This window comes from Rhinopithecus roxellana, chromosome 4, assembly GCF_007565055.1.
Source record: "Rhinopithecus roxellana isolate Shanxi Qingling chromosome 4, ASM756505v1, whole genome shotgun sequence".
Classification (NCBI taxonomy): domain Eukaryota; kingdom Metazoa; phylum Chordata; class Mammalia; order Primates; family Cercopithecidae; genus Rhinopithecus; species Rhinopithecus roxellana.
Window position 1 is genome coordinate 16247497 of NC_044552.1, and position 11423 is coordinate 16258919.

The following is an 11423-nucleotide window of genomic DNA, read 5'->3' on the forward strand; positions in this document are numbered from 1 at the left end:
AAATGTCAAATATTCTTATACTCAGGTATAGAATGTGATAGTTTGCTCTTTCATGTAACATGTCCCGCAATTTTTACATGTATAATTCTCATTTCAGTAAGCATTTTTATAACTACACTCTTTTTCCTTTGTTATTGTATGTCTAGGTTATTTCGACTGCACTATTGCATGTAACTACTATATGATGAGGCAATGGCTAGATTAGTATTTAGAACGTGAGCATTCAAGTCAGGCAGACCTGGGCGTCACAACTTACTGGGCAATTTCAAACAGTTTAACTTTTTTGAGCCTCATTTTACACAGTAACATGGGGATAATGATTCTGATTGCCTAGAATTATTGGAGTAAAATGAAATAATGAGGGAAAGTGCCTGCAGCATGTCTTGTTAGTAAATGCTATTACTGTAGGCAGATTTTCTTTTGTTGCGATTTTTTGGTGACATGTATGATTTATTTCCAGATTTTGAATATACTTAAATACCACAGTGGGGGTATGGGGTTTGATACACAGCTTTTCATATATTTTATACAATATATTCTGTGTTTGATACACAGCTTTTCATATATTTTATACAATATATTGTGTGTTTGATACACAGCTTTTCATATATTTTGTTATAAGTAACACATGAATTGAAAATAATTTTCACAATAGGAAAACATTTAAAAAATTAAAATGTATAATCCTGCTAACCATAGGTGAATAGTCGCATTTTGGGCAATCCTTTTTTATGCATATCCATGTAGTGGTTTTATTTATTTATTTATTTATTTTTTGGAACAGAGTCTTGCTCTGTCGCCCCGACTAGAGTGCAGTGGTGCGATCTCAGCTTACTGCAATCTCCGCCTCACGGGTTCAAGCAATTCTCCTGCCTCAGCCTCCCGAGTAGCTGGAATTACAGGCGCCCGCCACCGCGCCCTGCTAATTTTTATATTTTTAGTAGAGATGGGGTTTCACCATCTTGGCCAGGCTGATCTCGAACTCCTGACCTCATGATCCACTGTCAGCCTCCCAAAGTGCTGGGATTACAGGCATGAGCCACTGTGCTGGGCCTGTAGTGTTTTTTAAAAATAGAATTATATTATAAATTGGGCTTAGTAACTTGCTGAAAATGGCAGAGGCCAGTGCGATGAGAGTGGGGTGATTAAGGGAGTAGGAAGTAATGCAGGAAAGGGAGTTTGTAGGATTTGGATTTCATTAAAAGTGTACTGGGCAGGTTGGGCATAGTGGCTTGGGCCTGTAATTCTGTCACTTTGGGAGGCTGAGGTGGAAGGATCCCTTGAGCCCAGGAGTTTCAGCCAGCCTGGGCAACGTAGGGAGACCCCATCTCTATAAAATAAAAATAAAATTATTTTGAAAAAAAGTTTACTGGACAGAGTAAGTTCAGGATTGAGGAGTGACCTGATTTGTTTTAGAAAGTTCATTAGGGCCGGGCGCGGTGGCTCAAGCCTGTAATCCCAGCACTTTGGGAGGCCGAGACGGGAGGATCACGAGGTCAGGAGATCGAGACCATCCTGGCTAATACGGTGAAACCCTGTCTCTACTTAAAAATACAAAAAACTAGCCGGGCGACGAGGCGGGCGCCTGTAGTCCCAGCTACTCGGGAGGCTGAGGCAGGAGAATGGTGTAAACCCGGGAGGCGGAGCTTGCAGTGAGCTGAGATCCGGCCACTGCACTCCAGCCCGGGCGACAGAGCGAGACTCCCGTCTCAAAAAAAAAAAAAAAAAAAAAAAAAAAAAAGAAAGTTCATTTGGCTGCAGTATGGAGATAGACTGTAAGGGATCAGGGGAGGAAGATGGAATCCAATTAGGAGAGTATTTAAGTAATCTCTGTGAGAGATGATGGTAGTTTTGATCAGCGTGTAAGTAGGGAAAAATGATTGGGTTCTGGATATATTTGGAAGGGAGAGGTTATAGGATGCACTGATGGGATGTGGAATTCAAGAGAAAGTGACTTAAAGAATTTTGGTTTGGGCAAGTAAACAGATACAGTTGCTACTTACCAAGATAGAGACTGCAGGTGGGGGGAAACTAAAGAGTTCTGTTTCAGTCGTGTTACCTGTTGCGGAGTCGAACTAACTGGAACCGGAGTGTTAAAGACTTCATCTTCTATTCTTGAGGTATCCATTTGTCCCTTCATTTCTGTCAGTTTTTGCTGCATATATTCTGTTACTAGGTGCATGTATCCTTGTAAATTGTTTTATCTTCCTTATGGGTTTATCCTTTTATCATTAGAAAGTGTTTCTCTTTTTCTCTAGTAGCATTGTTTTAAAGTCTGTTTTGTCTGATATTAATGTAGCTATTTCAGTTCTCACGTGATTGCTATTTACATGCTTCGCACCATTGAATCTAAAATGTGTCTCCTGTAGACTTTATATAGTTGGATCTTGTTTTTGTTTTTGTTTCTTGAGACAGTCTTGCCCTGCCGCCTAGGGTGGAGTACAATGGCGTGATCTTGGCTCACTGCAACCTCCACCTCCCGGGTTCAGACGATTCTCCCACCTCAGCCTCCCCAGTAGCTGGGATTACAGGCGCCCACCACCACGCCCAGCTAATTTTTATATTTTTAGTAGAGAAGGGGTATCACCATGTTGGCCAGGCTGGTCCCGAACTCCTGATCTTGTGATCCGCCTGCCTCGGCCTCCCAGAGTGCTGGGATTACAGGCATGAGCCACTGCGCCTGGCCGGATCTTGTTTTTCTTAATCTGATAATTTCTGCCTTTTGATCCAATTGTTAAATCATTCACAGTTAATGTTATTGATATAGTTGGATTTATGTATGCCATCTTGTTTTTGTTTTTCTTATGTCTTTTTCTTTCCCTCTGTCTCTCCTTTACTGCTTTGTTTTGCATCAAGTGAATATCTTCTAATGTAGCATTTTAATTTCTTGAGTGATTTTTTTCAGTCTTAAGTCTTTTTAGAGACTTTAGTGGTGCTCTAGGGCTTACCGTACAATTATGGGTTAACTTATTAGAATCAGCTTCGGATTTATACTCACTTAATTGCAGTGAGATTACTCCAGTATACTTTTATTCCATGTCCATGGTTTTTTTTGTGGTTTTGTTGTACATGTTATAGCTGTTACAAACTCAACAATACATTACTACAATTATTACTTTTACATCATGTAAAGAAAATGAACAAAAGAAACCAAGTATATATTTGTAGCTTTTGTTGTAGTAATCTTATTTATAATTTCAGGTTTTTTGTTTCTTTTTCTTGTGGATTCATTACTCTCTGGAGTAAGCTTATTTTCTTTTTTCTCTCTTTTTTTTTTTTTTTTTTGGTAACAGCATCTTGCTCTGTTGCCCAGGCTGCTGGAGTGCAGTGTCATGAATATATCTCACTGTAGCCTCAAACTCCTGGACTCAAAGTGATCCTTCCATCTCAACCTCCTGAGTAGCTGGAACTACAGGCACATGCCACCAGGCCTGGCTAATTTTTGTATTTTCTGCACCTCAGCCTCCTGAGTAACAAGGTCTATTGGCACACATCACCACATCCAGCTAATTTTTAAATTTTTTATAGAGACAGAGTCTTAAACTGTGCTGCTCAGGCTGGTCTCTTAACTCCTGGCCTCAAGTGATCCTCCAGCTCTGGCCTCCCAGAAGTGCTAGGATTACAGCCATGAGTTCTTTGTATGGGTTCCTTATATATTTTGGATATTAACCCCTTTTTAGATACAAGGTTTTTCAGTATTTCCTCCCATTCCGTGGATTGCCTTTTCATTTTGTTGTTTCCTTTGCTGTGCAGGAGCTTTTCTGTTTGATTTAGTTCCATTTGCCTGTTTTTGCTTTTATTGCCTGTGCTTTTGGTGTCATTTACAAAACAAAAAAAAATTATTGCCAAAACTAATGTCATGGAACTTTTCCATTGTTTTCTTCCAGTTTTATAGGTTCATGTCTTACATTTAAGTCTTTTCACTTTTTTTTTTTTTTGAGACAGAGTCTCGCTCTGTTGCCCAGGCTGGAGTACGGTGGTGTATGATCTTGGCTCACTGCAACCTCCACTTCCTGGGTTCAAGCGATTCTCATGCCTCAGCCTCCCGAGTAGGTAGGATTACAGGCACGGGTCACTGCACCCAGCTAATTTTTGTATTTTTAATAGAAATGAGGTTTCACCATGTTGGCCAGGCTGGTCTTGAACTCCTGACCTCAAATGATCCACCCGCCTCAGCCTCCCAAAGGACGAGGATTACAGGCAAGAGCCACTGCGCCCGGCCTCTTTTAACCATTTTGAATTGACTTTTGTGGAAGGGGTAAGATAAGGACCTGGTTTCATTTCTTGGCATGTGGTTATCTAGCTTTTTCAACACCATTTATTAAAGAGACTGTCCTTTCTTTATTGTGTGCTTTTGACACCTTTGTTGATTATTAGTTGACCACATAAATGTGCATTTATTTCTGGGATTCCTATTCTGTTCCATTGGTCTGTATGTCTGCTTTTATGCCAGTACAATGCAATTTTGATTACTGTAGGTTTGTAATATAATTTGAAATAAAGAAGTGTGATGCTGCCATCTTAGTTCTTCTTGCTCAAGATCGTTTTAGATATTATGGGTCTTTTGGGTTCTGTATGGATGTTAGGATTTTTTTTTTCCCCTTTGAAAAGTGTCATTGGAGTTTTGCTAGAGATTGCATTGAATCTGTAGACTACTTTTTGTATTGCAGATGTTTTGACAATAATGATTCTTCTAATCCTGAACATGGGATAGCTTTCCATTTATTTGTGTCATCTCCAGTTCTTTCATATATGTATTATAGCTTTTAGTGTACACATCTTTCCCCTCCTTGGTAAAACTTATTCCTAAGTATTTTATTCCTTTTGATGCTATTGTAAATGGGATTGCTTTCTTAATTTCTTTGTTGGATACTTCACTCTTGGTGAAGTGTAACTGATTTTTATATGTTGATTTTGTATCCTGAAATGTTACTGGATTCATTTATTCATTCTAACAGTTTTTAGTGGTGTATTTAGGGTTTTCTGTATATAAGATCATGTCACCTGCAGAGACAATTTTACTTCTTCCTTTCTGATTTGGATGCCTTTTATTTCTTTTCCTTGCCTAATTGCTGTGGCTAGGATTTCTAGTACTATGTTGAATATAAGTGATAAGTGTGGGCATCCTTGTCTGTGCTTGTAACGTTCAGTTATATGTGCAGTACTGGAACCATCCAGCTCATAGTCACATAATTATTCTTTGTGCAGCCTCATGTAAAATCACACCCCTGTTCACATTTTTTCTGTCTGTCTCCCACCTCTCCAGGCCCCTGCCCGGCAACTTTCAGTTACTTCAGACTCTCAGAAGACTGGCCTCTAAATACCTCAATTTATCTGCACTACTGTGATCTACTTGAAATGATCTTCCCTCTTCTGCAGTTTGTAATGGCTTTCAGGCCAAAAGCTGTAGTAGTTTTAGGGCTCTCTTCATTTGCTTCTGTACTCCTAGGGATCATAGTTCTGTGCTATCTGTTGTCCTAGCATCTGACACAGTTGGTTTTATATTTTGTCTAGTTTTCTATTTATTAAGCAGGTTAAGTGTGGTTCCTGCTATTCCATATAGCAGGAAGCAAAGGTTCTCTAATGAATTTTTAACATAGTTAATAACATAAGCATGGATTCTAAAAATTCATTACATAGATCCTGGAAATCTATTTATTATGTTTTATACTTTCTGTGAAAGCTGGAGAATATATATTTGTTTTACTATGTGTATCACAAATAAAATATCAATTTCATGTGCCAGAGCATTGAATACAGTATCAAAGGGTCATTTCATAACTTTATCATCACCATCTATCCTGTAAGTCCTTTAAACTTTCTTTTCTATGGATCTAACATTTACCAATAACAAATTCCTAAATGTCTATATTAATTAGTCCAGTGTTTCTCAAAGTCCACTGTATACAAAATCATCTAGGGAATCTTGCTAAAATGTGGATTCTGATTTAGTAGGTCTGGGGTGAGGTCTTCCCTTTTGCAATTCCAGCAGGTTCCCGTGGGATGCTGGTGCTGGTTAATGGCCGTCACTTAGAGTAGCAAGGAGCCCAGTTTGCCCAGTATTTACAATGAGCACATGTTTTGGGTATCATCAAAACAAGAGAATCTAAAAATGTATGGCATGGGTGGAAGGTTGTGTTATTTGATATTTCAGAAAGATCATTGAAATCAGAAAATCTTAGAGATATGTTGCGTTTCTTCACATTTATTCTATGGCTTAATGTTTTATTTTGAATATGTAATAAGAGAGATACCACAAATCTTTAGCTATTAATATTTAGGAATGTTAATGTCCTTAATTCATGTTGTCTCAAATGTGATTCATTCCCTTTATAGGTATACTAAAACAGGCAATCATGCCTACAAAACCATCTTCCTAACTTTCCTGTTTTTAGTCTCTTCCTGAACCAGTGACAGTGGTTCTCAAACATTTTGGTCTGAGGACCCCTTTATGGCCTTAAAAATGATTGAAGAGCTTTTATTTATGAAGATAATACCTACTAATACTTGTTGTAATAACATTGAGAAATGTAAAAATTTTTATTAATTCATTTAAAATATCAATAATAAACCCATTATTTGCTAATATAAATTTCAATTTTTAATGAAAAATAACTTTAGTTTCTACTGTGTGCTTCTGCATTTTGAAAATATATCTAGGATACAGTATGTATTTAGGAGATAAAGTTTCTTTTTTTTTTTTGAGACGGAGTCTCGCTCTGTCACCCAGGCTGGAGTGCAGTGGCCGGATCTCAGCTCACTGCAAGCTCCGCCTCCCGGATTCACGTCATTCTCCTGCCTCAGCCTCCCGAGTATCTGGGACTACAGGCGTCCACCACCTCGCCCCAGCTAATTTTTTTTGTATTTTTAGCAGCGACAGGGTTTCCCCATGTTGGTCAGGATGGTCTCGATCTCCTGACCTCGTGATCTGCCTGCCTCGGCCTCCCAAAGTGCTGGGATTACAGGCATGAGCCACCGTGCCTGGCCGAGATATTTTCTAAATAACTGCATATTCACTTTTTAAAATGGGACAAATGTAGTATAGACATATTTTTGCTAACAATATCCATATAGTTGCAAATTTCACTTTTAGAATTTGCTTTCAAAAACAGGTTGTTTATTCTTCTTTGTTATGCCTTAATTAGTAAATCATGTTATAAAACTTCTTTGATGAAACTGGTCTTTGGTTAGCCATTGACATAGGAAGGATTAGAAAGGGTCCAGGGCTCCTTGGTACTGGCTGTGACTGGATAAATAACTTGTGCCTTAGTTTGTGTTTAGGTGTCATAACTAGGCTAGGTTTGGGCCCCGGAAAGTGCTAGCCTTACTGTAGGAAAGGAAGTGGTATTACTAGGTGTGTCTTCAGGTCAGGAAGTGGGACAAGTGCAGTATTGAAGCCCAGGGCGGGTCCTTGTGACTGGATGAAAGGTGAGATTCCAGTAAAGGATTCAGAATTCGGGCATGGTGAAGCATGCCTATAGTCCCAGCTACTTAGGAGGCTGAGGTGGGAGGATCACTTGAGCGCAGGAGTAAGCTGTGATTGCGTCACTGGACCCCAGCCTGGGTGACAGAGTGAGACCTGTGTCAAAAATAAATACATAAAAATAATTTTAAAAAAAGGATTCAGAATTCTAGAATACATACTATCTTTATATAATGCAGATCTGTTCTTAGGATTGTATTTTCCAAATCATGAATAAAATAATTTCCAAAATACTTACTGGGAAATCATATATTGGTACTGTATTACTTGGAATAGAAATCAAATAAAAGTCAAACTTCTTAATATGGCCTGTAAAGCCTGGATAATTTAAGCCTCGCCTATTTTTCAGTTTAATCTTTCAGCCACACTGGCCCTCATGTTAATCCTAAAACATGCCATGCTTTTTCCTACATTAAAGCTTAGGGTTTTTTATATTTCTGCTGCCTGAATTTCTCTGTTCTCACGGTTCCTCTTGATCACCATGACTTATTTTTCAAGTGTTGGCTTAAATGTCAGTCCCACAGATAGCCCGTATCTAAATAACAGCTTTCCATCTGGTCCCTATATAAATTAGGACCTGTTTTTTCTATAACTTTCTTAAAGTATCCTGTTATTTTCCCTGATAAAACCTTGTTGGACTGTTTGTCAGTATATTTATTTGCCTGTTTGTTTGGTGGTGGTTCTCTTTCTTTCCTGTGTGTTGTGTTTTGGTTTGGTTTGGTTTGGTTTGGTTTTCTTGAGATGCAGTTTCACTCTGTTGCCAGGCTGGAGTACAATGGCGTGATATCAGCTCACCACAACCTCCACGTTCCGGGTTCAAGCGATTCTCCGGCCTCAGCCTCCCGAGTAGCTGGAATTACAGGCATGCGCCACTACCCCGGCTAATTTTGTGTTTTTAGTAGAGACAGGGTTTCTCCATATTGGTCAGGCTGGTCGCAAACTCCCGACCTCAGGTGATCTGCCCGCATCGGCCTTCCAAGGTGCTGAGATTACAGGCGTGAGCCACCGCACCCAGCCTGTTTGTTTGTTTTGTTATTAGACTGTAAACTCTATGAGATTAGACCATGTGTCTTTTGTTTGTCACTCTGGCCTACCTGCTAACACAGTGCTTACACGTAACAGTAGGTGCTCAAGAAATAGTGTTTGATGGATGAACGTAACATTATAAGAACCTGAACTAGTGTAATATGGAACACAGGGAGGAAGACAAGAATTAGTAAAGCCTTTGAAGAATAAGCATGTTCTGTGATAAAGCTACTGGGGGATCTAGGCAATATTTTTTGATACTTTTTTTAAATTGTGATAGCTACCCAATATTTAGGAATGATATATATCACACGTCTCAGTGATGTATGGAGCCTTTTGTACTGGTGAAGAGAGCCAGGTGAGGTCTAATTCTAAGGATCTAAACACTCCATTCTTGTAGAGAGCCTGGAGAAGTCCTCTTGCATAAGCTCGTCCATATCAGACCATCCGTAACTTAGTGAAATAATTATCATTGCTGTTCAGCTGCAAAAATCACTCACTGTTTTGACTTCATAAGTTTATCAGTTTTAGTGTTTAATCGTTCACAGCCTTGTCAAAACTGCAATGGATAGGAAGAGAACGATTTACCTACATTAAAACTTCGAGTATTGCTTTTCATAGGGTTTGTTTTGAGTTGTTTAGGCCGGCCTCAGAGTTCAAGACACTTAGTCTCTCCTAAGAGAAATTATGGTCACAACAAACAGAGATTAAATAAAGAGCAAGAAATTAGAAGAAACTCAAACCATTCACTTAGATTATTTGTCAGATTTTGGCCTTAAAAAGAGAGAAAGGTGCTTGAAACAAGTGATTAAACTGACATTTTTAGATTATTATTTTATTCATACCTTTATTGTGGATAAATTGGCTACATGATAACATTTTATAATTTTAAATAAATATATCTACAAATCTGTATACCACAACAATTGGAGGGTGATTCGTCATTTAAATAATTTATCATAGGATTTTTATAAGATCAAGCTGTTGGTACATATCAAAGAGAGATAAAGCTTTTATTTCAGTTCTACACATTCATTGAGTACCTCTTATGTACCAGTTGCATTGTTCTAGAATCTTACCTATCATGTAAAGCTAGGTACACCTGAAATAATTTAGTTATGGTGGCAAAGTTAGACTGCAGTTATTGGCTGGGGAATTTTTTGTATATCTATGTACGTCTTCCATAAGAGGGCAGCAAAGGACCAGCATGATTTTTTCCTTATCATGAAGTCATAGCAGAGATTGCCTCATATTGCAAACTTAATAGAAATCTTCTAAGAGTAAGGGCAAACAGAGGGCACGGTTACAATTTTACTTAGTGTCTAGCCTGTCTGTTATGTGGTCTGATACGGTTTTTAGTATATAGATTATCTCACATGGACTGTGGTATCTGTGATAGCCTAGTGATTAAGTGTTAGCCCTCCGGTCAGTTGTCAGGCTTTAAGTCCTGGAAGCAAAACTTAACTAGCTTCGTGATCTAGAAGGACTACTCAGTCTTTCTGAGCAAAGAGGGCAAGGGATAACAACAATGCCACTTCACATGGTTTTCATAAACAAAATAAAATCTGTGCCCTGAAGAGGCTAAGAACAGTTAAAAGGTGGAGCTAGAAAAACCACCCTCTACCAGCCTTAGGTATATTCCATTTATTTAAGTTAAACTCTTATTAGAGTCTCATAAAGAAAAATATAGGTCACTACTTTCTGTAGCTACTTATATTTTTAGTTAACATACATATCTATGTACTGACCAATTATTTGTTCATACAGTTTATCAAACCAATTAAACATACACTGTGTTGAAATTTTTTCCCCACCCCACAAGCAGCCTGGCTGTGTTGCCCAGGTCGGAGTGCAGTGGCACGATTTTGGCTCACTGCAACCTCTGCTTCCCAGGTTCAGGCAGTTCTCATGCCTCAGCCTCCTGAGTAGCTGGGATTACAGGGGCCTGCCACCGTGCCTGGCTAATTTTTGTATTTTTAATAGAGACGGGATTTCACCATGTTGCCCTGGTGGTCTCAAACTCCTGACCTCAGGTGATCCACCTGCCTCAGCCTCCCAAAGTGTTGGGATTACAGGCATGAGCCACCAAGCCTGGCCTGAAAATACATTTTGATGAACAAACAATTTTTAATTTTTTTTTTGCCTGAGACACAGCCTTGCTCTGTCGCCCAGGCTGGAGTTCAATGGCACGATCTTGGCTCACTGCAACCTACACCTCCTTGGTTCAAGCAGTTCTCCTGCCTCAGCCTCCTGAGTAGCTGGGATTACAGGCATGGGCCACCATGCCTGGCTCATTTTTTGTATTTTTAATAGAGACGGGATTTCACCATGTTGACCAGGCTGGTCTCAAACTCCTGACCTTGTGATCTGCCCCTTTGGCCTCCCAAAGTGCTGGGATTACAGGCATGAGCCACCATCCCAGCCAAAAAATTTTTTATTTTAAAAGTCAGTGTATATCATTTGTGTTTTATAGTTAGTGCTTTTCTTGTATTGTTTAAATTTTTAAAATTCTTCCATTAGTCTAAAATATTTTCATGTGTGCTTTCTACTAAAAGACTTTAAGTTTTGTTTTTGACATTACAGTTTTTAATACATTTGGATTTGGATCTTATATCTTGTATGAGACAGAACTCTAATTTTCACCTTTAACTAAATGTATAATCATTTTTTTCACCTCCACTTATTGAATAGTTCCTAATTTTCCCATCAATATCATGTGTTTCTTCCGGCATAGCCAAAGTCCCATAGATGTGTGGGTCTGTTGTAGTTTCCTATTTAATTCAGTTGATTTGTCCAATTTGTTTTATTAAGCCTTAATTACCACAGCTTCATAGTAGGTCTTCATATCTGATAGAGCAACTTCCTCTAGTGCCTTCAGAAATTTCCTGGCTTTAAAAAAAATCCTTATTGTTCA